The 27564-nt window shown below is 36.5% G+C and overlaps 1 protein-coding gene across 2 annotated transcripts in view; it reads left to right on the plus strand.

The window, feature by feature from the left end:
* The window catches only part of KCNAB1 (potassium voltage-gated channel subfamily A member regulatory beta subunit 1), a 195064-nt gene that overhangs the window by 89157 nt on the left and 78343 nt on the right, over window positions 1-27564 (plus strand). The window lies entirely within an intron of this gene.

The raw sequence follows: 27564 nt of genomic DNA on the forward strand, positions 1-27564 counted from the left end.
CAACCTGTGGTCTGCGGACCCCTGGGGGGGCACGATAGCATCACAGGGGTCCACTTGACTTGAAGAAATGTTATGATTTAAATCTTGGGTTAAATCTTGGGGGTCCGTGGCCATGGTCCATGGCCACAAAAGGTATTTAAAGGAGGTCCCTGGTGAAGAAAACATTGAGAATCATTGATCTAACACACTGAGCAGAACACAGTGAAAATCCATATTGTCTTAGATTAACAATATAGTTCTTACCTCAAATAATGTACATCAAAACACATCTGTTAAAGAAAATGTCTTGAATATAAGCACACAATTCCTTTCCTTTATCTTTAATATAGTACAGACTGGTTCAGAAATGGAAAGGAATAAACTGGGCTAGCAAAGGAATAGGCAACCTGATATCTTCAATTTTGGACTACAGTTCAATTCTAGAACGCATTTCTACTTAATGGCAAAGGATTGTGAGAAAATCTCAATCTTTGAAAGTCTCAAAGGTTCCTGCTGTCTTCTGTCTGGAGTAAATATATGCTGATTCATTCATTTCCTCAGCAAATTTTGCCAGGTGAAAAGAATAAACATTGGAATGCTCTTAGAGCATTCTTCTGCGTGGAGGCAGAGGAAAATCCTGCCCCCATGCTCCCCAGTGATGTCATTACATCACCATACTTTCTACTGCAGATGTTGAAATAATAAAAACTTGCAGCCCTCTTGCCAAAGCATTGCTCATCTCTGCTATAGAGAATACGAAGAAATACCAGCAGCCATGTAGTTGACTGAAATGTGTCTCCCTATGAGACATTTTTTCCTCTTTTGAGCCCTGAGGAGTGATAGCAGCGTATTCCTATAGAAAGGCCAGTTGTAGATAAAAGAAATCATGCCAAAAAGGCAATAGAGAGTATAATGAAAGTGTAATAAGTTAGAGAAAGTTGTAGGGGAATGGCTGGTACAGGTGGAATTTAAGTTTTATTTTTGACTCTTAATATAAGGACGATATTTCTTCAAGCAATAGAAACTTTGCCCTAATATATGACACTACTGTATACATCCTAACATCTGTGACTTATAATCCTCGTCTCCTGTTGTGTTTATGTTGACCAGAATTATGCATAAGCAGGAATGACCATTCAAGTACCATTAATGCTCCTACTGATGCTCCTATTTTGTATTGAATTCTATTCCCTCCTGTTTTTAACTCTTACCTCATTTTGACACATTTCTAGAAATGAAATGTGTCAGAAACTGATTCTGAATTTGCTTTTACCTCCTACATAATTTCCTCTGCTGTATAGTCCCTGTGTAGGCTTACTTCTCTCTTTGCTCTGAGGGATGAGCCTTTGTTACTCTGAAACAAACAGTGCTCCCAGGCAACCTTCTGTGATATTTATACAGGCTAGAGTTTGTTGTAGTTCAGTACACATAGCAATTCTCACATGGGAAATCATAGCTTTGGAACTCTGAGCTAGACCACATAGAGTTACACTTGAGTATTTGCAGAAATGTGTTCTGGGTTATCAAAAGCAGAGTTTGCACCATTATTTGTAGCATCGGGAATCTTCTGTCAGGTGTGCTGTTGGGCATTATGATGCATGCATGAGGACTAATACTAATTATGAAAAGGGTTTAGGAAGAATAAGTAAAATGTAAAGTATGTTATGATAAACAGATGTTGTGAATAGCTTTGAAAATGTAATGTGTGCCTCATGATATTTCTGTTTATATACTTGCTTCAGTCAGATGCTATGATTATTCAAGTTTACTTTCTTCACCCTTTTGAACAAAAAAAAATCACATTATGACTAATTAGCTATAAGAAAATATTTATGGGAATACCACTTTTCCTTTATAGAATTCACAGCTTCAACTTATCTAACAACCCTGCAGAGTAAACTGGTAAAAAATAGTTTTATTTACAATGTTCATTTGTTCAAGATGGTATACATATAGGTGGTCCTTATTCAGTGATTGCAATTGGGACCAATGACTTGGTCTTTATCCAAAATTGTTTTCATTTAAGCTAAATGAAAAACATGTGACTATAACTGCGCTTACTATTTTACTTCAACTTTCTTTTGCTTTACAATATCAGAAGGATATGGACCCAAACAGCCAGAGGAGCCCAAGTGGTGGGGAAAACTTCCACAACTCAACACACAAGGAAGCGGGATAGGACAAACCAACTCCTTTTTCCTTACTCTCTCACCCTTTGGAATATTCACCCAGGCCTTGCAAGAAGAGAAATTGAAATTCTCAATGGAGAGAAAGGATTACAAGAGAGTAAACAGGTCAATACAATGGGAAATACACACTGAAAGTAATGCAATAGTACCAATTGTTTGCCTAATGTGCTAGCAGTTGCAAGCCACAGTGGTTTAGGAGGCAAACAAAAGCCTTTAATGTGAAACTGATTAGGGTCTCGTCAATTTCAGGCAGCAGCTGTAATTCCTCTAATTCAGAGATAAACTTGTTAACTTGCCCTTAGCACTTTTTAAGGACAGATTCTGCTGTGGAGAAACGCAGCTCAGGAAGAGATAGCTTGTTTAGGCAATCTCTCTGCTCTGCATTTGGGAAAGGGTTAGGCACAGTTCTAACTGACTGTAATAGAGAACACATAACTAGGGGAGAAAGAGATGCAGTGAAGGCTGTAAGTGTGGGGATTGGTATAAAGTTACTTTTTCATCACTGCTGTAACTGTAGTTGCTAGATGAAGATTACCTGCAGTTTCTTTAATACATATCATCTTTAGAGAAATCCAAGGATTTTTTTAAAAAGTACTTTCCCATTTTTAATTCAAATAACTCAATCCAAAATATTCAGGAATATTCATGGCTGAGCAGGGATCTGAATTCTGGTTTGTTACCATCCAAACCTCAAATACTTTAATCTTCACATTCTCTTTAAACTATTTTTAGCTGCCTCTGAAAGACTAGCAAACAATGGCTTGTGAACAAAAGAGATATAACCAAATCTCTGCAATTACATTACTAATTTGTCTTTAGGACATTTATGCATTTCATTTTTAAAAACTTTGGTGATAAACTTGATGACCCAAATATTAATTGAATCTTTCAGCAAAAAGGTGAATTCTGACCCTACACATTTCCTAGGTGTTGCCATAGAAACAGGGTTATTACCAACCTTTCTACATGAGTTGCTTGAGTTAACTTCATTCCAGTTACCATGGTACTGCCTTACTATAAGGGGATTTTTTTATTTATATATTTATTTATTTGTGCTAGAGTTTTCTTTTGTAATACTTTACTCTTTCTTCCTTAACATTGTCCAATGATTATAGTTCAGCCAGTATCTTCAAACAAATACAAGCCATAGCTGCCTCTGGACAGCCTCTCAGACATTTGACCTTATCGCTGGTCATTGCATATGTTGCGACTATAAATTCAAACTTCTTTTTGACATCATACTCGTGAGGTGTGTGTGGTTTTCTCCTATTTGATTTTTTCAGTTGAGGAAAGTTCTACTGAGAAAATAATGATTGGCCAAAAGTCAGCAGCTGAGCATGATGACTCAGATGTGACTGGTATAAATCAAATAAAATCTTTCTAATGGTCATGGACCAGCACAGCAACTGGCATAGACTTTCATCATTTATATTTTGCTCTCTTAGGATAGTGCAGGCCAGTTACTGCTTGTCTGTAATGAAATTATTCTAAAAAAAGATTTGTCATCTCCATGTCCACTAACATCATCTAGTTCACCAATGACAAATGAGCAAGCCTTCCTGAGTCAGCAGAATATAGCTGTGGGTTGCTGCATTTAAGACAGCAAATAATAGATGCCCTCAGGTCAAATTTCATTCTGCATCTATCTGTAGACTGCATCTATTCTGTTTTCTTGATAATGTTACAGATGTGGTTTGCCATTTTTCTGAGATTTTTTATTTTTATTTTTGCAGTACTTCTCAACTCCAGCCAATTTCCCAACCCATGTACTAACCAGATCAATTGTGCTTTGCTTCTGAACTCTGCTGAAGTATGCTTGCCACTAAGGCAAATAATAAAGCCATTCCAAATAGTAGTAATGAAGAAGGAAAACAACTCATCTTGACTCCAAGTCAAAACCTTCCACAACTGACTTATTCAATTATTTGAATCCTTTGTACTCATGCTTTAGCTATAAAAGCTTCCAAGACTACTTCCAGATAGACTTGCAGTCAAATGACATGATTCACAAGAAAAAAAATATGTAGAGAGATAAGGAAAAAACATATTTTCAAAAGTTTTTAAAATTCTTAAAAAGTTCTTAAAATGGGATAAAAATAGTTTTGGTAGGTACAAGGTAGAAAATGCTTCAACTGTGACTTACAAGCAGGTAGAGCATTTGTCTTAATGGGAGATTATGGAGATTGACTGAAAACTCTGAAATGATGTAGGGTTCCTGCCTGAGTAGGGGGTTGGACTCGATGACCTCCAAGGTCCCTTCCAACTTTATTATTATTATTATTATTATTATTATTATTATTATTATTATTATTATTATTATTATTACTTCTACTACTACTACTACTACTACTACTTTTAGATTGAGGCATAAATACTTCTTTCTACTGTAGCCTACTCCAAAGTGGACTTCAACTCGTATCTATTTGAAATGGTTGCATCTATAAAAGAGTAAGAAGACAGTATTACCTCTTATGAGTTTCCTGTCTTGTTAATCAGATGAACTTACAGTCAGTGACAATGTTAAATTCTTCTGGATCACAAGTCTACTGTGCCACCTATCTTAATGTATGCAGACCTCATCATTTCCTTAAAATAACTATACTATGTAGGCAACAGATTTCAGTGCATTGCTGTTACCTGGTTACAGTTCTAAATTTAAACTTCAGTAATTCACACGTTGTTTTACTGATTCAAATATTTAAAAATGAATAATTGCCACCACTTCTTAACCCTGTATTTCTGCCATACAATATATAATAGAGCTGTCTGAAGCATTCATAGAGAGTGCTTCTCAAAACTTTTTAATACAAATGAAGCTCCTGAATGCATTAAAGTCGCTGCATCTTCTGAAGGGTTTACAATATTGAACTTTCTGTCCAGTGTTCCTCTAAAAATGACACTTTTAAAGCTTTAAAAAAAGGTTTTATACTTTCACAGCTTAAAATCTAATTTATATAATCTTTTTAAAAGATGTATTAATAAAAAAACCTCATTATAGAAACTCATTAAAATATATGTTTATATGCCAGAGGCTGATCTGAATAAAGGTTCTTTTCCCACACATAGAAAAAGGAATAGAGAGTCACCTTGATTGTTTCCAAGGTTTTAGGCAGAAGTCTACCCTATTTTTGCCATTTTAGTTAGAGCTGCTATAAGTAAAATTCTTCTGCAGACAAGGTAGATGTTTCATGTGATTCCTGTCACCATTTATCCAAACTATTAAGATCCTCAAAATGTGTGTGGGGGGGTGCGTCTCTAAATCAACATTACAAGTACCCACCTGAATTGTATCTGACTTCTCTTTTCTGTCCAAACTGCTATAGATGGCATAATGCAAATAGAACTCCATTAACCTCATTTACCTGAATATAATTGAGAACTGTGTCATATAATCTGCTTTAAGAAGGAATCGCTCACAGCATCCTGTGACATTTATTCAACCATTTCAACTTTGTCAGCACTTTGTCCAAACATGTAATCCATAACTTAAATAAGAACAACCATCTTGAGAAGTGTTATGGACCGTTTGTCTTTTGCATATAGCACAGGATATCATTTCTGAGGTCTTTAAGTAATTACAAATTGATAAATGAGTTAACATGCTTGCTGGGCTGGGGAGGAATGCTTTATTAGTAGCATATTTTTCATTTCACAATCTCCTTGTCCTAACAGATTTTCTTAATAATACAAAGTACATTAATCTGTAGAGATGAATTGTGCATTAAATTCATCAGTATGCAGGAATCATTATGAATGCATAGGGATACAGGCATTTCAAGCAAAAAGCAGCATTATTACCTAAAGAAATTATCAGCTAGTAGCATTTATTGCTCAGATCAATATGCTTCCCAATAATCTCAAAAGTAATAGAGATTTTGTGCCTCTTCAACTACCTTCTGGTTAGGTTAACTGCTGTCTATGAATTTCTGCCATTATAAACATATCAGGCTTTAAGATACCACATGACTCTTTGGTATTTTCATCAAGAGCAAGCTCTTAGAATAATATTTATATGGATATATGAGTAATTCACAAGAATGGGAAGTATCCATATGACCCCTCATGCAATTGTCTTTCATTTGGTGTTTTGCTTTGTATAATTAGCAAGGACTGCAGTTCACTGATAGAACATCTTTGCGTGCAATAAGTCCTTCATTCAGTTCCTAGCATTTTTAGGGAGCTCTGGAAAACCTTCCTGCTGAAACCCAGAAACCCGTTAACAGTTCTTATTATCACATTAGTTCATCCAAAGCATGGAAGGGATGGATCAGAATAACAGAACTGGAAGCAACGTTGAAAGGACTTTGTAAGGACTTCCAATCCCCTGCTTAAGCAGGAGACCCTATACCAGTGGTTCTCAACCTTTTTAATGCTGCGATCCTAACCGGTCGTAAGTTGAGGACTACCCAACCAGTCATAAGTCGAGGACTTGCAGACTGGGGCTTTTGGCGGGCTCAGCAGGGCAGAGACAGCCTGGACAATTCCTATTGGCTTTTGAAAGCCAATAGAATTAGACTCTATTCAAGAGAGTCTATTCTATTGGCTTTCAAAAGCCAATAGAATAAAAGGGAATAGCACAGCTAAGGAAAAGGGGAAAAAATGGCGGACTGCGTTGTTTGGCGACCCCTGTGAAATGGTCGTTCGACCCCAAATGGGGTCGCGACCCACAGGTTGAGAACCGCTGCTCTATACCATTTCAGACAAATGGTTGTCCAGTCTTTTCTTCAAAATCTCCACAACTTCTGGAGACAAGTCATTCTCACTGTTAGAAAATTTCTACTTCTAGGCTGGATCTCTCCTTTTTAATTCAGTGTGATACATGAGTTCAAGTAGAGTATTCATTCAATCGAGTGGCAGCCTAGGAGGAGCTGCTTTATCTCACAATATCTCAAAGTTGTGTTAGTATGTTGGAACCCTGTGAGTGAGATAAAAGACATGATTTTTTTTTCCTATTGAGCCCATAAGAATAATCTTGTAAGACAGTGTTTCCCAAACTTGACAATTTTAAGGCATGTGGACTTCAACTCCCAGAATTCCACAGCCAGCATTGCCAGCAGTCAGCAGTCCTCATGCCTTAAAATTGTCAAGTTTGGGAAACACTGTTGTAAGAAGCTATATAGCTGAAAAAAAAACAGTGAAACAAACAAGGAAGTATTGTTTCAAAGAAAACTGAATAAAGATATAAAAACATTAAAGTTATTAAAGAATAAGCAAACTGGACCTGTCTGAGAAATTCTATATGGTTTACAATGGAACTTCTACTTTGTAAACATTTAAAAATGCAAAGCCAATATTGAAGGCTGGATTTTCTAGATGATAACAAAATTATAAAATATGTGTAGTGGTATGAGAGTTCCATAGGGCACAGAAAGTCTAATTGGAAAAGCAGTATATTGATTTTCTTTCTCTGAGTTATTTTTAGTTTAAACTGTTTAGTTTAATTAGCACAGTAAAACAGCAACAAAAATCTACAACAAAAGGAACATTTGCTAGAAGCCCACATATTTGTTTCATTAGTTTGAATTTTAGACTTATTAAAAAGTATCAGATAATTTATAATTTGGAAAAGGAACATTCTGACGATGTCCGATGCGTTTCTTGAAATTAGAAGCCTAACTGCGTACAACTCTATTTTCTGTTCTTCAAGATCATTGTGTCATTGTCATCATCAGCCATTCACTTATGCCTGACCCTTGACCACTTTATGAATCAGCATTCTCCGTGTTCCCTCTGTCTCATACCACCTCCTTCAGATCCATCATGGCCATCCCAGTGTCATCTTTTACAGTGTCCAGCCAGCAGGTTCTAGGTCAGCCCCTTCTCCTTTTTCTACTGATCACTCCCAGCATGATCGACTTTTTGAGGACTTTTTGACTTTTTGACGTATGAAGCCTCTGGTGATCTTGGCTTCAAGTGATAAGAGGCATTGCACTTCTCACTTTTCGCTAATAGAAAGGATAAACCTCAGACTTAAACTGACCATGCCAATCAAATGGTTGATTTGGTTGTGTTGCTGCTGCCGTGTGTTTGTGTATGTGTGATGGTATTTATGATGAAGATTTTTAATGTTGCAAGTTGTCCAGAGTCATTTGTTGGGCAGCCATATAAATTTGTTTAATAATTATTTTTATAAAAAAGAACCACAGAATTGGGATATACTGTATTGTGTCTGGATGAAGAACATCAGGCCAAATGAGTAATGGAACTTTCTGATTTGTTTCATGATTCTTTAGAATCAAAAGTTCCATACATTCACATTTTCACCTACTATCAGTTGGTTGATAAACCTGTTTTGCAGCCATGAAGCCATGATGCTAACCTTTGGAAAAAAGGTCAGTTTGTAATTGTCAATTGCTAGCTGGAATGGTACCTGGGAGCTAAAGTCTACCAAATTATAAAGATTTTGCCTGGGTTATATACAGCAGAAAAAAATTCTGGCAAATTGAGAATGTCAATTTAGCTTGTACTTATCTAAAAATCCCTAACCAGTGAAAGATATATAGGGATTCAGCCCATCTACTAGGTCTGATAAAATCAGTAGCCTTTCAATACATTCAATTTCTGCTTTTTGCAAATCTGCCAGTTTCAGTTCTTCCTATTTATATATATTTTATACTTTAAAAAAACTGTTCTGTAATTCATATATAACTTTGTGCCCATTTCCCTCCACATTCTCCCCATTTTGCTTAAAATATAGATTTTTGCAAGAAATTTTTCACTGAAATATCTATTGGTGATTACTGAAAAAATTAAAAACCATCTTTAGAAGTACATTTGGATTTTAGTTTGTGTATTGGCTAGATAGGTTTGCATTAAAACATAAACCAAACATATTGTATGTATATATGTATGTATGTATGTATATCAGGGCCATTTGAAGATGGTACAATCTCACACAAAAACATTTTCTCAGTGCTGTTTTCTTTTAATACTCTGGAGTTCACTCAATGCACTCAATTAAAACAAGACAGCTAAAAGAAAGCACAGGGCAAGTGCTTTTTAACATCAGATGTATGATAAAACGTTTTAATTAACCTTTTCAGAACAATTGCATAGCATCGCACAAGCACTCTTTCATAAGGAAAAAGACATGTATTACTTCAGTATATTAATTGTGCTTTCTTAGAGGCAGTAACAACAGGAAACTTAATTTAAATTCATTGTGGGATTGTTTTCATGTCTTTTCTCTGTTCCTTTTGTAAAAGCATGTATGCTTATGTGTGAAAGAGAGTGTTGTGTAATGTACTGACTCACACTTTTAGCAGCTGAAAAATTGGCCCATTAAAAATATTTTGAGCTTTTTGCACACACAAAATAGGGAGAATAAAATGAAAAACATGGATTTGACTATAGGTTATATATAAAGGTTATATATATAATTATAGGTTATATATAAAGTACATGTAAAATTAATCTCCAGCAACTCCAGTTATGGCTGGGAAAGTTTCTTTCTGGACCTCCTGAAGGAAAATAAGACCACATTGAACAAATTCATGGCTGAACAACCTTTTGCAGTTCAGAGGCTGCACTTATTCTTTGCATGTCCCAAAGGTGATTTTTCAAAAGGCAACTGGACTTTCTTTGTTTTTCCTTGAAGATATTTCACTTGTCATCCAAGAAGCTTCTTCAGTTCTGACTAAATGGTGGAGAATGGAAGGATTTATATTCCTTGCAATCATATGGTCGTTAGCACTCTTTCTGAGAGTTGTTGAGGCCATTTGGAGGTTTATCTGTGTCCTCAGGGTCATCTGAATACAGCAAATGAGTGTGGACTCTTCTTGGAACTGCTGAAAGGACTGTGTTGTAAGAATCCCTATTTTATTCATCTCTTGTCAAAATGAACTATTTTCCAAGACAGAGCTGAATCTTCTAACAACATCCCTGCACATAGGCCAAAAGAAATTGTTTCAATGTTGATATTTTGACTGTTTTAATGACCAGAAATACATTGCAGATTGTGAGAGCTCTATCTCTCTCATACACTTCAGTTACGAGGTAGATATTAGGTGAGGTATGCCCTGAAATATAAGTGGTTACAGCAGAAACTTCCAAGTTGTTATACAAAAAAATAGGAGAAGGTGTGAAGAACAGTGGGTTTCTGGGAGCAAAGATTTGAGTTTCAAGCCTTTCACTTTACAGGTTCACTATTCCCTATGGATATAGAAAAGTTGTATTTCTAAATGAAATCATCAAATTCAAATTAAAGTAAAATTTGTTTGCAACTGAAGACTGAAGGCCAATTTTATAAGAGATAAATTATAGAAGCAGAGTGAAAGAAAGTATTTCAATAGGCCCATGACTTCCGTATACCTTGGTTATCTCTATCTATCTTGTTATATGACCATTTGACAAACTGAATATATCAAATAAAAGATTACTTAATTTAACCCTGAAATACTAATGCCAATTTCTTGATGAGCTTCAGGGGTCATCATTTCATGAAACTACCACCCGTATTTAATATGGTGGGTAGAATAGAAGCAAGTTGCCTTAAGGATATATCTGTCTAGTGCTTTTAGAATTACTAATTCTATTGCATTGTGGCAGCAGAGCAGATACGCTGGTATTGTTCACTTGTACATCTTTGCTGTTATTATTCCCCAAATATGAGAATGCAAAATATAGTTTTGAGAGAGAGATAAAAAATAGATGAATAGTTTGGAGGGAGCAAGGTAATGAACAAAAGCAACAAGAAAACATACGGGGAGTATTTTGTAGTGGATAAATGGATGGATAGATAGACAGGTAGGTAGGTAGATGGAGTGATTTAGTAGGGCTTTCCATTTATTTTAGTGATGAATATGTGCTTGATATAGTAGTTTGCCCTCAGATACAATAACTATCTTGTCTTGCTTCTTCAGTGAACATCAGGAGCAAGAGACTTACAATTAGTGACACGGCATGATGAAAAAGCAGCACGACCAGGGAAATTGACATTACACTTATCAATCCTTCTCCTAATAAAAAGACCCAACTAAAAAGGGCTCTGGTGCAACAAAGGAAGAAAGTGGTGATAGGAAAGGCAATAAAGAAAGCAAGGGACCATGGCAGATCAATTTACTATGCTCCTTCTTTGAAGTTCATTAGTTGGGTCAGAGCAGTTGGTGGCTTTTCCCTACATAACTGACTAGTGCCCAGTAGGATCCATAGAACATTCATGTGGAAAATTTATTTTATCTTTACCCTAATATAACAGTTCATCAGAAAAATCTGGATCTCCAACCAAGGACATAGTAGCTATTGCCAGATAGCCTACAATAAACAACAGTTTGTTCTGTCATTCTGACAGAAGTGTTGGTACACTAGCAGAAACCTGTTCTACTTTTTCAAATTCCTTCAGTAATGTCACTTTTTAGCATTTGTGGAGTAGTAATTGTCACATCAAAAGGCTTAATTATAAGATTGCCCTTGGTAACAAAGAGACAATGATCCAGCTGCTCTCTTTTCTACCATGTCTAAATCAGACTACTCTGACGATGCTTGGCTAGATAGCACAATAGCCTGCAATTTTAATTTAGCCTACATAAGCTTTTCCCAATCTTATACTGTATTTGTAAGGAAACATAATTTAAGGATATTATATTGGGGTGGCTTAATTTGTACTGAGGGCGCGATGGCTCAACCATTAAAGATCCTGAACTTGTCAGCTGAAAAGCTGACAACCCACGTTTGAGACCTGAGCACTGCGCAATGGGCTGAGCTCCTGTTACTTGCCCCAGCTCCTATGCACCTAGCAGTTTAAAAACATGCAAATGCAAGTAGATAAATAGGTATCACGTTGGTGGGAAGATAACAGAATTCTGTGTGCACCTCGGTGTCTTTGGATGATACTGGCTCCCTCGGCTAAGAAATCGTGAGGAACACTGCCCCCTAAAGTTGATCACAAGTGGGCAGGGAAAACCTTTACTTTTACCTTTATTCACATATTCATTGCATTTATATCTTAACTTGATCAAAGCAGTGTAAGCAAGCAAGAACCAAATGAGATAGTGTAGGAGAAGAGCAGTCAGAGTTGGGGGGCAGAGTTAAGTGCATCATCAGCATAGAATTGAACCCCTCTTGAATTCTGTTGACACTTATCTAGCACCAATTTAGTACTAGATTCTTTGTAAAGGTTTCAGTAATAAAATCTTTTGAATTGCAACTCAGTGTATGGTCCTGATTCTTTGTGTCTGATAGGTTGGTATGACAGTAAAGAATATGGCCAAGTTACCCAACAAGATCTGTGGTCAAGTGGAGACTTGAACTATTTTTTAAATTTATTTCATCTTTATTATTTTTACAAATAACTCAAGGCAGTGAATATATCCAACACACCTTTCTCCTTCTGTTTTTTTTCCCAGGGACAACAACCTTGTTAGATGGGTTGGGCTGAGAAAGACTGACTGGTCCAAGGCCACTCAGCTGGATTCAGGGCTCAGGCAGGACTCATGGTCTCCTGATTTCTAGCTTGATGCTTTAACCACTAGACCAAACTGGGACCCTATAACTATTGTCTTCTCAATGTAGGTTTGCTATCTTAAGTTCTATACCAGATATGCTCTCATGCTTTTATCTACATTTGAAAACTAGATGGATGTCTGTGCAAGGCATATTTTCTTCATCCACTTTCACCTTTACAAAAATAAGGTTTGTTATAAAGTCTCAGTGCTTGCCTGCTGGGTCTAGGTGGACTGTTCATTAGTAACAATACCCCACACATACACAAACATTTTTTTTATTTGCCATCTTAAAAGTCACCGTCTATGTTTGCCTGGCTGTAGTTTCATTAATATGAGCTATCAGTTTTTCAAATTCATCCTATTCTCAGGGCTGGCAGATGTTCATACTGTATGTATGCATGTATTTATTTATTAAATATGTACCCCGCCTTTAATTAAGGAGTTCAAAGTGGCATACAAAGTGTTTCTTCCTCCTCCTATTTTTTCCCCATAACAAGGTAGGTTGGCCTGAAAGGGAATAGCTGGGAAGAGATTGTCTGTGTCCATTGGTCTTTGTTTTAAAAGTAATGTTATGTTTCCTGAAGGAGCAGAATTTGGACCATTTTGAGAATAGTGAAATGAATGTAAATCACTCTCCAATGTGAAAAAATATCAAAGTAATAGGGTGTTTTTTTTAAAAAATGAATAATTTACATATATACTTATGTTCCCTCCCAAAAACAGGAGACAAAATGTTGCCTCCCCATTCTAGAGTATTATAGATAAATCGACATAGTGCTAGGGGCTGATGGTTACTCCTTACATGAGAAGCTCAAAGATGTAGTCAGCCTGGTAAAGTTGTTAAGGTGTTCTAGTCCACCATCATTCACAGAAACTCACTGGAAGAACTGTGTGTGTTTGTGTGCATGAGCTTTAAAACTCACTTCCAGCAACATGAATGACTTTGAGGAGCAACAAATTCATGGCTGATAGAATCATCAGAGGATGTCAACAGTTACTATGAGAGGTAATTATCCTAAACATGGTGTGCCCATTGATACCAATTGGAAGAGGAGATGCTATTGTGTTCAGTGACCTACTTGTAGTCTTCTCTTATGATTCTTTTTATATATTCATTGTAACTTCTGATGCATATTTTAAACTGATTGAAAAAAATGGTTTTCTTTTCCAATCACCGCTTGAATTCACATCTTTCATTGGTCTTTAAATTAGTACATGATAGAACCAACCTCTCCATTAATTAATCTTAAATAATAGCCTCAAGTAGTAGATTTCATCACCAATCAGAAACAGCACATTGTTAATTAGACAGTTTGTTATTTTATTTTTACTGCCAGAGAGGAAGAACATGATTTGTGAGATTTTGAGTCTCACACCCCCAAATGATTTGGCTGTCCTCAGTTGCTCTCTGCCTTGACTTGAGCAATGTTATGTAAAATTGAGTGACTTGGCCATGACTTCCCAGTATCAAGAACATTGAATGCATTATAGAATAATTATAGAATTGCCAACAATACATTGAGTTGCTATTTGTACTTTAACAAGAGTATGAACAATCCATTTTATTTTCTTCTCATTGTATTTGTAAACTATTGCTGGAGGAACTACAATTCTCTGTCATGATTGCACCCATTATCCCTTACTCTCTTCCAGGTGCATATAGTTCATCTTCCTAAGGTATTCAACTCATCTGCATGGGACCAGACTGAAGAAAATTGTCTTAAATTGAATTAGAAATAATTAAATAACTTGGACACCCTGTTGTTGTTGGACATGATAATTCCAACTATAAAGGGGTATTGATTCAGATCAGCCACAAATAAACACTAGGCACTTTTTCTGATTTACATTGCATTTGTAGTGTAATTTGCATGGTTTCCATGTGTTGCAGGTGACATCTGCCAGCATATGTAGCTACATCTAATTATCGAGGACATATTGTTTCCATAGTTTCCAGAGACTTTTGATACAGCTAGGAAGCTGACACTGTCAAGACCCCAACTATTTAAAACAAAATATTTGTGGATTTTTGGTGCATTTTTAATGCATTCTTTTCCTTACAAAACACCTTTTAAAAACATATTTCCTCTAGATATGCACTTTTGTTGAGTATTGATTTAATTGAACAGCTGAGGTATACTTTATCTAGTTTATCATGTAAAAAGGGCTAGATAACTTTAGAATTCATCACTTTTCTACAAATCTAGTTTTGTTCAAATTTGCAGAGGAAAGTTAACTTACATTTGTCAAAAATAAACAACCTATAACTCCAGAACCTTTAAGGAAGAATCTACAGAAATGAAAATATTAGCAGTAAGAAGCAGGATCTTCATCAATAGCTTTTTGATCAGAGAAAACATGTTTTCTGATCAGGATGTGAGCTAAATAGGGCTGAGCACTGCTCATATTGTAGCAAACCAGGCAGAATGACACCAATATAAATCACAATTATTAATGAGCTGGGCATTTTTCCTGAGATGCAGTTGTTGTTGTTTGGTGAGAATGTTAATTAGTCCATTTAGCACCTTTATCAACAAAATGAATGACTCAAGCAGCAACACACAGGCGCAGTTGTCTGCCAAAGCATATGTCATGTGCTGAAATAAAAATAAATGGAGAATTCATCAAGATGTGTTTGAAACCACCCTGCATCTTATTATATACCATAGAATCATAGAATGTATGGATTGGAAGGTCATTTGGAGGTCATCTACTGCAATCTGCTGCACAGTGCAGGAAAATCTAGGAAACCATTCCCAGTCGTTGAGATTCAACCCCATTTGTAAACCTCCGGGGAGGTAGGTTGCCTTCTGCTTACCTGAGGAAATGTTTCTTAATAGTCATCCTGAATGTTGTTGTTTTTTGCCTTTAAATTTCAATTGTTGGCCTGTGTCCTGCTCTCAGTTTCAAAAAAGAAAGGTGTATGGCAGTTTTTAAGATATTGTATTTGTAAATTGCTGGTCATGTTGGTATTCCTTCCCAGCATCAACACTAAACATGATGAACCATTTTAAGCTTTGGTTATGGTTTCAGACCTTTATGTTTTATTTTTAAAAAATCAATTTTAAAGTTGTAAGCACTCCAGAGTCACTTGGCTAAGTTGGGTGTCTATATAAATGGATTGATTGAATGATAGATTGATTAATTGACAGAATACTTTGAGTTAGAGGCTTGAAATATTAACTGGATATGTAGCTCTCTATCTCTATGCCATATTTATCTATATATTTCCATTGCCCAGTTTCCCATTTTTTCACATGTTGCTATGTATAATATTCATGTGAATGGTTGGAAACTGCTTTTTTGCAGTGCCATTTCTTCTGCCCTGTATTCTTTCTGGGTGAGCACCCCCTGCTCTCCTAGGGATCTTTCTATTTGGAACTGTAAAAAATAGGGCCTTCTTAAAAATGATAATGAATGTTCTAAAAGAGGATTAAAGGTAAAAATAAAGGTTTCCCTCTCCAGTTGTGTCCAACTCTAGGGCATGGTACTCATCTCTGTTCAAGGGAGCTAGCATTGTCCAAAAACTTTTTTCTTGGTCATGTGGCCAACATTGCTATATGTTGAGGTGCATGGAATGCTGTTACCTTACTACTTAATCTACTTGCATTTGCACACTTTTGAACTGTTAGGTGGGCTGTGGGCAGGAGCTGGGGCAAAGAATGGGAGCTCACCCTGTTGCACTTAACATCATTAAAAAAAAACAAGAACAAAGAAGCTTATGGCTCTGTCCCATCGTGAATCATGGTTGTACCTATTATACTGTGGCTGTCCACAAAGATAAGAGTCAACTCCAACCATCAAAATGATGTTCCCCCTTGGTTTACTCTGTGATGTGGGGTTTCACAGGGCAGTTGGAGATTCTTTAGTTGGAGATTCTCCAGATGTGTTTGGAAACTACTCTCATGGTCATAGTGATTGAGAACCATGGAAGCAGTAACTGAACACATCTAAAGAATCACAAATTCAGGAAGGCTGATATAGAGGGGGGGTCATCCTGAGTACTTTGTCAAGTTAGATTTGACAAATTCCCAGTACCTCAAAGAGACCCTCTAAAGGATTCAGTAAGTGCCTCTTAGACTGTTATCCTCTGATCATCTCACTATAAAGTACATTCTGTTAGGTTAATTTGTTTTGAGCAAAATGATTATACAGATATAGCATTAATTTTTTTTCACTGTCCTCAGGAACCCTTTAGTGTTTCAGAAATGCATTCCACTTCCATGCATGGCTATTGTTATGGTTGATCGCACAGTTACTCAGTTGTTTAGACTGGATTTATTATTACGGTTCAGCGCACAGTCAACCAGATGTTTAGACTGGATTTGGCATTTTTATCCATCTATCACGTCTTTCACAAGGACCTGGGATAGGCAGATGTTCTTTGATGATATTAAAGTACCATCGCACGATATAAACCATTCCAAGTGAAGCTATCTTTTGCAATTGACTGGTGGTGATTTTGTCTATTTTGATGGTACTCAAATGTTTCTTCAGATGTTTTGGGATTGTACCCAAGGCACCTAGTCTCTGTTGGTACTATCTTTGCTTTCTTTTGCCACAGTCATTCTACTTCTATTTGCAGGCCTTTGTATTTTGTGATTTTCTCAATTTCTTTTTCTTCTCTTTTGGTGTCTCCACATACTGTATTGTCCACTATCCAACTTTTTTTTATCTTTCTTATCAACAATTGCTAAGTCTGGGGTGTTATACGGCAGGTGCTTCTCTGTTTGAATTTTAAAATCCCAGAGTACTGTAGCTTCTTCATTTTCTATCACTTTGTCTGTTTTGCGGTCCTACAAGTTCTTGCTTGCCGACAAATGGTATTTCTTGTAGATATTTAAGTGCACCTCACCATTGTTGTTTCCTTTATTATTCTTACATTTTATATGCAGCCTTATTCCCAGTGATTCGTACAGTTTTATAGGCACAGAAATACACATTTTGCCCCTTTCATATTTATTTATAACTCTAAACACAAGAAAGGACTGACTTATTCCAATACATTATAAGAACATACCTGGAGGAACAACATACTGAGATCAAAAATGCTCTGTTTCTCTGATTGAAATAGTAAGTTTGAAGAAAAATATTTCCAAAAGCCCCTTTGAGATGTGCAGGACTTTGAAATATAACTGAGAGGAAAAAGGCCTTTCTGCCTATGAATAATTATCACATTTTGCATCTTTCTAATAAATCATCACACTTGGGCCCAGAGGGAAGTTTCTTCCTTGAATGAATTTTATCACATTTGATTAGTTTCTTGGAGAATCATGGCATGACAGTGTGTCATTCTCACTGTGTGGGTTTTTTTTTTTTTAGTTAGTTAATGTTTCCATTTACTAACCTCATTTTGATTCACTGGGGGGGGGATTGTATTCAGTCCTGCTCTTGGGCTGTTACCCTTGACCATTTCAAAAGTTTTGTTTAGCTGTACCTTTTAGTAAGGTGGAGGCAAGTTTAACTTTTGAATCTTGTGATATTAAACTGTGTTTGCACCAGTGGCACAAAGTACAAGAAATACATATCTTAAGCAGCTGATTTTGAGTGCTATGAAGAGGCAGCAATTGATATTTAAGTTATATTTACATTTTATTGCTGAGAAGAGTGAAAGGTATTTATGTGTTTTTCAGCTACAGTTGCCATAACCATTTTATTGATTTTTAATACAAAACACGTAGACTTTTGGCTAGGATATTTATTTATTTATTTGCTTTGCTCTAGCATCAAAGCAATTTTAATTAAATGTACTTCTGTAGATATACAGCTCTACATCTGTATATCTAGGTCTAGGTCTGTATATCTAGGTCTAGTTTGAACTGGTTCAAAGATTTCCAACCTAACCAGGTAGAATTAATTAAGGACTTTTGAGCACAACTTCCAATATATACAGGCTTGTCTTCCTCACACTTGGCACCCTCCAAATTTAGACTTTACCACCAAGAAATTTTCAGGCAATGCTACAACTTTTTAAAAAGTCTAGGGGTTAAACCTTTGTGGGAGCAGCAGGTTCGGGAAAGGCAGATGTACCACCATTAATCTAACTTGGAATAAGACACTCTATGATGCTTCTATTTTACTGAACATTAACATCGGAGAGGCTTAAATCTAGATCTAGAACTTAGCCATAATAAACCTTCAGACACCTTTGCCTGTTTGACTGAGGATCTTCATATTGCAACACATTTTGGGGAGGAAATCTCTAAGATTGGTATGGCAAGAGTTGGTACATTCAAATGACTCTCTGCCTAACTGATTTGCTCTGACTGTTGATGCTGCTTGCATGAGCAGCGAAATATCTCCAGCTAATAAAAATTTGTCCAATGGCCATGATTCAACCTTCAGACACTTTTGCCTGCATGACTTTATCGACATTTAGCCATAGTAAGTTCTAAGTTAGAATCAAACATTTTTGTGTTTAATAAGTACCTTATAAATACGATTTCCTTAAGGGTTTTTCCAAAAAGAATCAAATCATTCTCTGCAATATATGCATGCTTGTTGCAGTGTATTGTACATATTGCATATTGGTACATTAGCTGATACATGCATGTTTTCAGGGACGTGGATGGAAAGATTCTAGCTCAAACATATGCTCATTGTATGTTAGTCCTAAACAGGATTTTAATTTTTTTCATGTCCAGAAAAGCAATGTGGTTCTTTCTGCTATCAACCCCATTTATTTTACAGTTGTGGGACCAAGGAACAAATTCCTTCAGCACTATTTTATGCTGCAGATTGATGGTAAAATATTTTTATGAGCTTAGAGGAAAAATTACAGCCGCAATGTGTATTAGGTTATTCTTAGAGATGCAATAAATGATAGAACATTTTGTCCAGAAAGGCTGTATCCATATTTACAGTGACATATTTTAACAGCTTATATTATCAATGGCACTGAGTCTCATGACAGATCCACAATTTAGCTTAAGCTATTGGTCTCCTGTCCTGCTCCTGCCTGTTTCAAAAGACAGCATTCAAAATTGAGGTTGGATTCCAGTGGATTGGTGTTGGAGCCAGGCTGTCGTTCAGTCCGATATTATAACCACAGAATATCCTTACTGGACATTCCCATGCTTTTTGCCCTTCCCCTCTGTGCAGGGGTAGCTAGCTTCATTGGGGGGTCCCTTGTGTGGGCCAATTGAGCAATGTCTGCCTTTGCTTTCTAAGGATTGATTTCTCATTTCTAGCGCCTGTTCTTTATCTTTTATTCCCATTTGTTTACATAAATACCTGCCTTCGCAGCCTATTCCCACACTCCTTTGTTTTACACTAATCCAGACCCCGTCTTCGTTGTTGATTTCTCCCTTATTTAACCATGGAACAATGATAAAAGGAAAGAAAAGTGTTCCTTCATTCTACTGTAGATCTACAGAAATGTCACTGGTTTTGTTTACAGAATTAAAAAATACCATTTGTTGATTCCTTTTAGCTTCTGTCAGTGCGCCATTTTGCAATGAAAAGGGTTTTTTCCCCTTTTCCTTTTGTTTGAGGGAAAGAGAACCATGGTAATATGGTGGGCACAGGTTAGGAAAGAAAGAAAAGTTTGCTTCATTCGGCCTGGGCAGAAACCAAAATGGTCAGAATGGGACAACTTGCCACAGCCAACTCACTGAGGCCAACTCACCATGGTCAACTGTCTATGGCCAACTTGCTGTGGGACAATTTGCCATAGCCAACTCACCATGCGACAACTCACTGTAGGACAATTTAACAATTCAATTTAATTATTTAAAATAAATAAAAATATTATTTTAATTTTTGTCATTCCCATTTTACTTTGTCCCTCCTTTTACATCCATTCTTTAATTATTCTATTCCACCATTTATTTGATATTAGTGTAACTCTTGTCCAGTAGCGGCAAGTTGGCCATGGTGAATTGTCATATAGACCCCAAAATGGTGCCCTCTGAGTGATGGAAGGATGTATCTGGACAGGGTTTGAGACCTGAAAACATGCCCTCCATTGGATATATTAACTTTATACTACAAAAATTACTAGCTCAGGTTCCAAAATCTCTGTCAGTTCTTCAGCCTATCAAAATTTATTTGCCATGTCTTCTCTGCCACTAAAATAAGAAATGCATCACTCTAAAGAAGGGGACATAAAATAGCATAAAATTGCTTCTGTTGATTGATATGTGTAGGTGTAAACTTAGAAATATTTAATATGATTTTAAGAAAATGTTATTTATTTATTTTATGCCACTATTATCTGCCATTTTCCCCACAGTTTACTGTATATTGCTAAAAAACATAAAAGCCCATTCAAAAGAAAAATAATTGTAATTATAATTCAACATATAATACCTTTTTTCTCTTTCCTTTTCTGTTTACAATGGAAGGGAGCTATTTAGACTAGCTCAATGGCTGGTACACGTGTCTTCCCTTTGTAGGCTTCCCAAAGTCAGCATTTTCCAATCTCAGATAGAATAGTTGTTGTGCTAATCTAGGATCAGGGAACAATACCAGGATTATCTGTAGTTAGTTTTATATTAGTAACTTTTGAGGCAGGAGTATAAAGAGTAATCTGGAATGGGGCAACCATCGCCATCAATCTACCTAATCCCGGACATGTACACCAGGCTTTCCTTTCAATCCAGTCTGCACAGAATTTTCGTCACTGATGGACAAATGGAAAATTCAAGCAATACTGTAGGTCACTAATCTTGGAGCATTTCCTAAATGCACTTACATTTGGTACAACTTTTGTTTTCTTTCTCTCTGTCGCTCTTTCAAAGATTAATGTTTTCAGGGAATGGGGAGTTTGCTGTTGTTCCCAGGAGTCCAGATAAACTGTTCCATCTACTCTGCAAATGCTGCAGCTATAGGTTATCTGTGATACAAAGATCTCCATTTGTCCGAAATGGTGTAGGGTTTCCTGCCCGAGCAGGGGGTTGGACTAGATGACCTCCAAGGTCCCTTCCAACTTTACTATTATTATTATTATTATTATTATTATTATTATTATTATTATTATTATTATTGTTTGCTGTATTTCCGTCTTTTAGAAAAATGATCTGAAGGATGTTATTGGCAAAGACCAACTGCCAATAGTTAACCAAGTCATTTACGTTCTTTATCTCTGTATAGTAAGATATATATATATTACTTTGTTTTCTGATTTTAAATTAACCAAAGTGCTTTATTGCAAAAAATGGAGGGGTGGCTTCTTTCATATATTGATTGTTTTACTATTGTTTTGTGGCCTTTAAAATATACCGGACGAGGAAGAGAAGGAGGAGGAGAAGGAGGAAGAGGAAGGTGATTGGACCCACTACTATATCACCTACTATGCCCATGAATGTCATCTACCAAAAGAATACATATTTAGCATTAATTATTGAGAAGAATTGCGAACTTGTTTCTTCATCTCATTACACAATGGATAGATAGGATTTCTGAGAAGGATGGCTGTGGTTCCTGTGTTCCCTTTGCTAGCACTAATAAAACCTTCCCAAATGCTGATCTCTAGTTTCCTTCTCCTACATAAGTGAGACCGTTTTCCTGTTGGAAATAAGCTTTCTCTTGTTAATTGTCTGCAGAAAGAAAGAGAGGGTAATATGGAACCTTTTATCCTACTACCTTTTATCCTACTACCCCAGGGAATTAATTAATTCTTGCTCTCCTTTTTATATTTTATATTTATTGTCAGTTTTAATCATTGTTGTTCATGTCCATGGATTTTTAATGTGTGGTTTTAAATGCTTTTAATATATAAATTATAGCGAACCATTTCATTATCCTATTGTTCCCTCTCCAACTGTAACCAAATCATCCTCACTGTAGTCTTCTAAAAGTGATTAACCTCCCAGAAGTTAATTGGTATCTTATTTTAAATATTACATGCCTCACTTTCCTTACATAGCTCAGTGTTGAGAATTGCCAAATGTAATGAAATAAATGACAGAGTAGAGAGATTGTATTTCATGATTATATACATATGCATGTGTTTATGAGAACATAATCCCACATATGCTTTTTAAATAGTGGTTTTTCCAATTTTATAATTTCAAAGGCCTGCTTATATTGTTTTGAATAAAAAAGGGCCACCCCAAATGTTTAATATTTAAGTACTTGATACTGTAAAAATTATTCGGTTAACATGCATTAACTCAGTGTTAGGGAGCGTGATAGTTCACATGGTTAGAATGCTGCACTGACAATCAGCAAGTCTGTGTTTGACACCCGAGTCCTGGATGGGATGAACTCCTGTCATTTGCTCTAGCTCCTGTCCACCTAGCACTTAGAAAGTGTGCAAATGCGAGTAGATAAATAGGTACCACTTCGATAGGCGATTAACACGGTCATGAAAGGAGCCCCCAACTGGACATCCTCTGGGCAATGATCGTGTCACTGTTAATGCTTTCAATCTGGAAGCGCCTCATTGCTTCCGACAGGAAAAAAGCAGCACAAAACAAAGCAGGGTTTTTCAGCCCTGGCAGCTTAAAGATGTGCCAACTTCAACTCCCACAATTTCTCAGCCAGCCTTGCTGGAAGTCGAAGTTCACATATCTTCAATTTGCCAAGATTGAGAAAAATTTGATTAACTGAATCCCTATCTGCTCAGTGCATGTTTAAGACATGGGCTTGCAACTGGGCCAACTTATTTGGCTTTCCGTTTTAGAGTTTGCTTTCAAAAGGGTGTAGAAGACCACCCTGAGTAGCTATAAACTCTTGATCAGTCACTTCTTGTTTGAACTAAGATTTTTTTATGCACCATTCCAGTGACTAGCAGGAGATTATTTGCTGGTTGTTTTCATTACATAAAAAATGAGTGTGCTGTAAATTGCTTAATTTTTAATGCACAGTAACCTAATGTTTTGAAATGTAGTTTCTGCCATGTACTTTAAATGAATATAAATGATTTTTTCTAGCATTGCCAAGGTGAAGCTAAATATTTTCCACCTGAAAAAGGTATTTTCTTGCAGAATGTTTTGCAACATAATTGTTCTACAGCTGACAATAAGATTTAATGTATATTAACAATGCATAATCATCCAAATGTGCTGTGTGCTAAGTGATTATCAAGATCAATGTTTTGTTTTTGTTTTCTTTTCAGGGATTTAAAAAGGCGAATCAAAATTCTTAAAGAAAATTTTCTGCAAGCATTACTGTGCAAGAATTTTCAGAGCTTGTTTGCAAACTTTGTTTAGAGGCTTGATATAAAACTTCTCCCAAAATTGTGAACATATTCTTCGTTAGTTTAGAATTACATTTCTCCATAACTGATTTGAAAATGGTTTCTATAATTACATTTCTCTATCTGCCATTTGTTCAAAAGGATGCCCTGCCAAACCCTTTTCTAGTTATTTCTAGATTTGGGGGTTGATAATTGTGCTTTAAAAATATCAGACAGACAAAAACAGTTCTGTGAGTATGTGTGAGAATTTAAAAATCTAAATTCACATTTATTTATTCATCATATTTTTATACCGCTGATCTCACCTAAGTGACTCTCAGCAGTTTAAATTAAAAACATGTCACAACATATAAAGGCATAAATAAAAACAAAGAAAAAAGATAGGGCTACATTATTAAAGTTAAAAAATTTAAAAAGTGAAGAGAACACCTTCATGACACTAACCATCCCCACAGTTGCCTAACACAATTTGATCCCCCAGTGCCAATTGCCAGAGCCAGGCCTTGACACTTTCTGAAAGCCAGGGGGGGTCTGCCTCACCTGTGGGTATAAGGTGTTCCAAAGGGTGGGGGCAAGAGCAGACAAGATTCTCTTCCTGGCTTGCACCAGGTAAACTCTTTAACTTATTGGATCTGCACATACCCTTTCTGCCTGATTAGGTGGGATGGGACAATGTAATTGGGACAAGATGGTTCCTCAGGTAACCTGGTCCTATGCAATGAAGGGCTCTAGAAGTGATAACCAACACCTTGAACTGGACCTAGAAGCTGGCATCCAGTGCAGCTTGCATAGCAGAGGTGCTATATGTGAAACCTTAGGGGCGCCGAAGACCCATGGCTCATGCCCCCTCATTCTGCCCCAGTTGCAACTTCCAGATACTCTTCAAGAGTAGCCCCATGTACATTGTCCTACAATAGCCCTTACAGAAGATGATCAAGCTATGAGTGACTGAAAGGAGAGCTTCTCAGTCCAGGAAAGGACATAACTGGTACACAGGATGAAGTTGAGCAAAAACTCTCCTAACCACCAGCTCCTGGAGAAGGAGTTGTGAATCCAGAAGGACCTCCAAATTACAGGCAGTATTGCTTTATTTGGAATAATCATGCTATCTGACGTTGTATTAGCTTTGGCACATTAAGATCTCAGAAGGCTTTGAGGAGCCTGGCTGCAAATTTGGAAAATTAAATTTAATAGATGTGGAGGTGAAGGTTAGGGAAAGCTGCAGCATGAATATTTCCCATGACATAATACAGACTTCTCCTTTCTGATGGCTCCAGTTAATACTTTTTACTCATTTCAGCATTTAAGAGTTCAAGAAGGAACAGCAAAATTACATACTTTAAAGATATTTTGAGTGATACCAGAGGCGATCATTTTCATGTCTCAGCAACCCATTCAGATGATTTGTAAGCAAACAGGTTAAACAGTTACAATGTTAGGCAGCTTCCTACTAAGCCAAAAAAAGTTGAACAATATTTATGCCAATTGGTAAATATTCTCCCATTTTAGTTAGCTACAGCTGTCATAATTGTTAAAAATAAAACAAGACATCTTTGGATTGCAGAAAACATTTTTGGTGCCCCTCCCTGCCCCTGAGGTTAGTTTTTATACTTGTTGCTCCCTGGATAACCCTAAATACAGTTAATCTCTTAAAAGTCATTTTGTAATAGAATTTTTGAATTAAACATATGTATTAGAAGAAAGTCTGCATAAAACCACATTTTAGTAATAATAAATGTGCCTCTGTGTGTGTGTGTGTTTGTGTGTGTGTGTGTGACAGAGAGAGAGAGAGAGAGGGAGAGAGAGAGAGAGAGAGAGAGAGAGAGTATATACATACACAATGTGTGTATATGTGTATACATACAAACACACACACACAGTATGTGTGTATAAATTGCTAGCCAAAAACCATTTAAAATGTATGTGGTAGTAGAATATATAAAAAATATTTGTAAATTTTATATGAATTTGTTTTTAAAAGATAACCTAATAAAGACAGGTGAAGACTTTTTTTAAAAAAATGGAATCTGATGGGGAAAACTTTACTATTTTTAATGGCTGTGCTTCAGTTGTACCACATATCTACTTTGAGAAATGGTTTAAAGATCCAAATCAAAGATTTGAAGAGGCTCAGCTTAGCTGACAATTAACATCCTTTGTATAGCTGTCCAGAACAGTGGCTGAGATCCAAGGATCTTCTCATCATGTCTTGTGTTTCTGGTAAGGATTAATCTTCCCTTCCCTCAGTACTGCAACAGAACTGCAACAGAACGATAATAGCTCTTAAACCTTGAAAGTAAATGACTGCAATAACCAATGTCATGCAGTCCAAAGCAACGAGGACTCTGAATAATTCCTTGATATAGCTAAAATATCTGGTTTTATACCTAGAACCCCTATGACATGAAATGCATGGCTTATCTCAATGAATATATTCAAGCTGAAGTGAAGGAACCTCTCCTGCAACACCAAATTTAAGCAAGCTGTCCCTCGTGAGGCTAAGCAGAAAGGCAAAATTCAGGTGCCTCACCCACCCACATAACCATCTGTTGGAAGCACCAAGCAGAAATGTGCGGAAGCACAAAGGCATGAATGGATGAAACCAAAACATATTCAAACTCTAATTGGTTGTCATCAATATGGCTATAAATTATCAAAGAAATGAGGGAGGGGGGAGGGAAGGAAGAAAGGAAGGAAGGAAGGAAGAAGAGGGAGAGAAAGAAGAGAAGGAGGTGCTGCAGCGACAAAGAACTCTAAACAAGAATGTTTATCAGCTTCTACAATGCTATGCCTGTTTTTCCATTTAAAAAGTGTGACAGTCACATAACAAACAAGTGTTAATGCATTTAGCTTGTTGATGTAATTAACAGTCTGCTGGAAAAAGCTCTGCTTTAAAAATACAGAAAAGGATGCCATCTGCTAATGTGGAATCAGCTCCTGTTCTATTAAGAACTCAGATGCATACCAAAGTATGCCAAAAGATTCCCATCAGCTAGCTCCCTTCTCATTATCTGAATCTTTAACTGTCTGCATAATGGGCAGAAATGAACAAGTCAAGCTGTTAAATGCTAATCCCTCAAACACAGATTAAACAAGAAACCATTTCCAATTGATCTTGTCCTTTTTATGTCTACCACCAAATTATTTTTGTGGGAATCCATGCTAGAACATTTTCCATGTCAATGCTCAGGTTATGGAATTTTGTTTCAAAGAAGATGAAACTTACCTGATCTTTAAATTTAATTTAACTTTAAATTTAATCTTTGTTACCTAATGGTATCTTGTCTGATTCTATTGTGCACCTGCTTAGAAGATACTTGTTAAAATTTCAGAAGGTATTATCATGGTTGGTTGCACAGTCATCCAGATGTTCAGACTGGGTTTGGCATTTTTGTCCACCTATTGATGGGCAGATATTGTTATTTCATGATGTTAAAGGAATTGCTGCAGGGTTTAAGCTGTTCCAAGTAAAGCTGTGTTTTGCAGATGAGTGATGATGAAGCTGTGTTTTTCAGATGAGTGATCTGGTGATCTTGTCAATGTCAGTGCTGTTCAAGTGGTGCTTCCGATGTTTTAGGATTGTACCCAAGGCACCTATCACTATTAGTACTATCTTTGCTTTCTTTTGCCACAGTTGTTCTACTTCTATTTACAGACCTTTATATTTTGTGTTATATTTCTTTTTACATTCAATATGTTGACTCAAGATGGAATAAAAATCAATGGCACCTATTTAAATCACTTAAGATTTGCGGATGATGTTGTTCTCTTCTCACAAGACCCAGAAGAGCTACAGAGACACATACAAGAG

This window comes from Crotalus tigris, unplaced genomic scaffold, assembly GCF_016545835.1.
Source record: "Crotalus tigris isolate CLP2741 ecotype Arizona unplaced genomic scaffold, ASM1654583v1 scf7180000024430.1745191, whole genome shotgun sequence".
NCBI classification, from domain to species: Eukaryota; Metazoa; Chordata; class Lepidosauria; order Squamata; family Viperidae; genus Crotalus; species Crotalus tigris.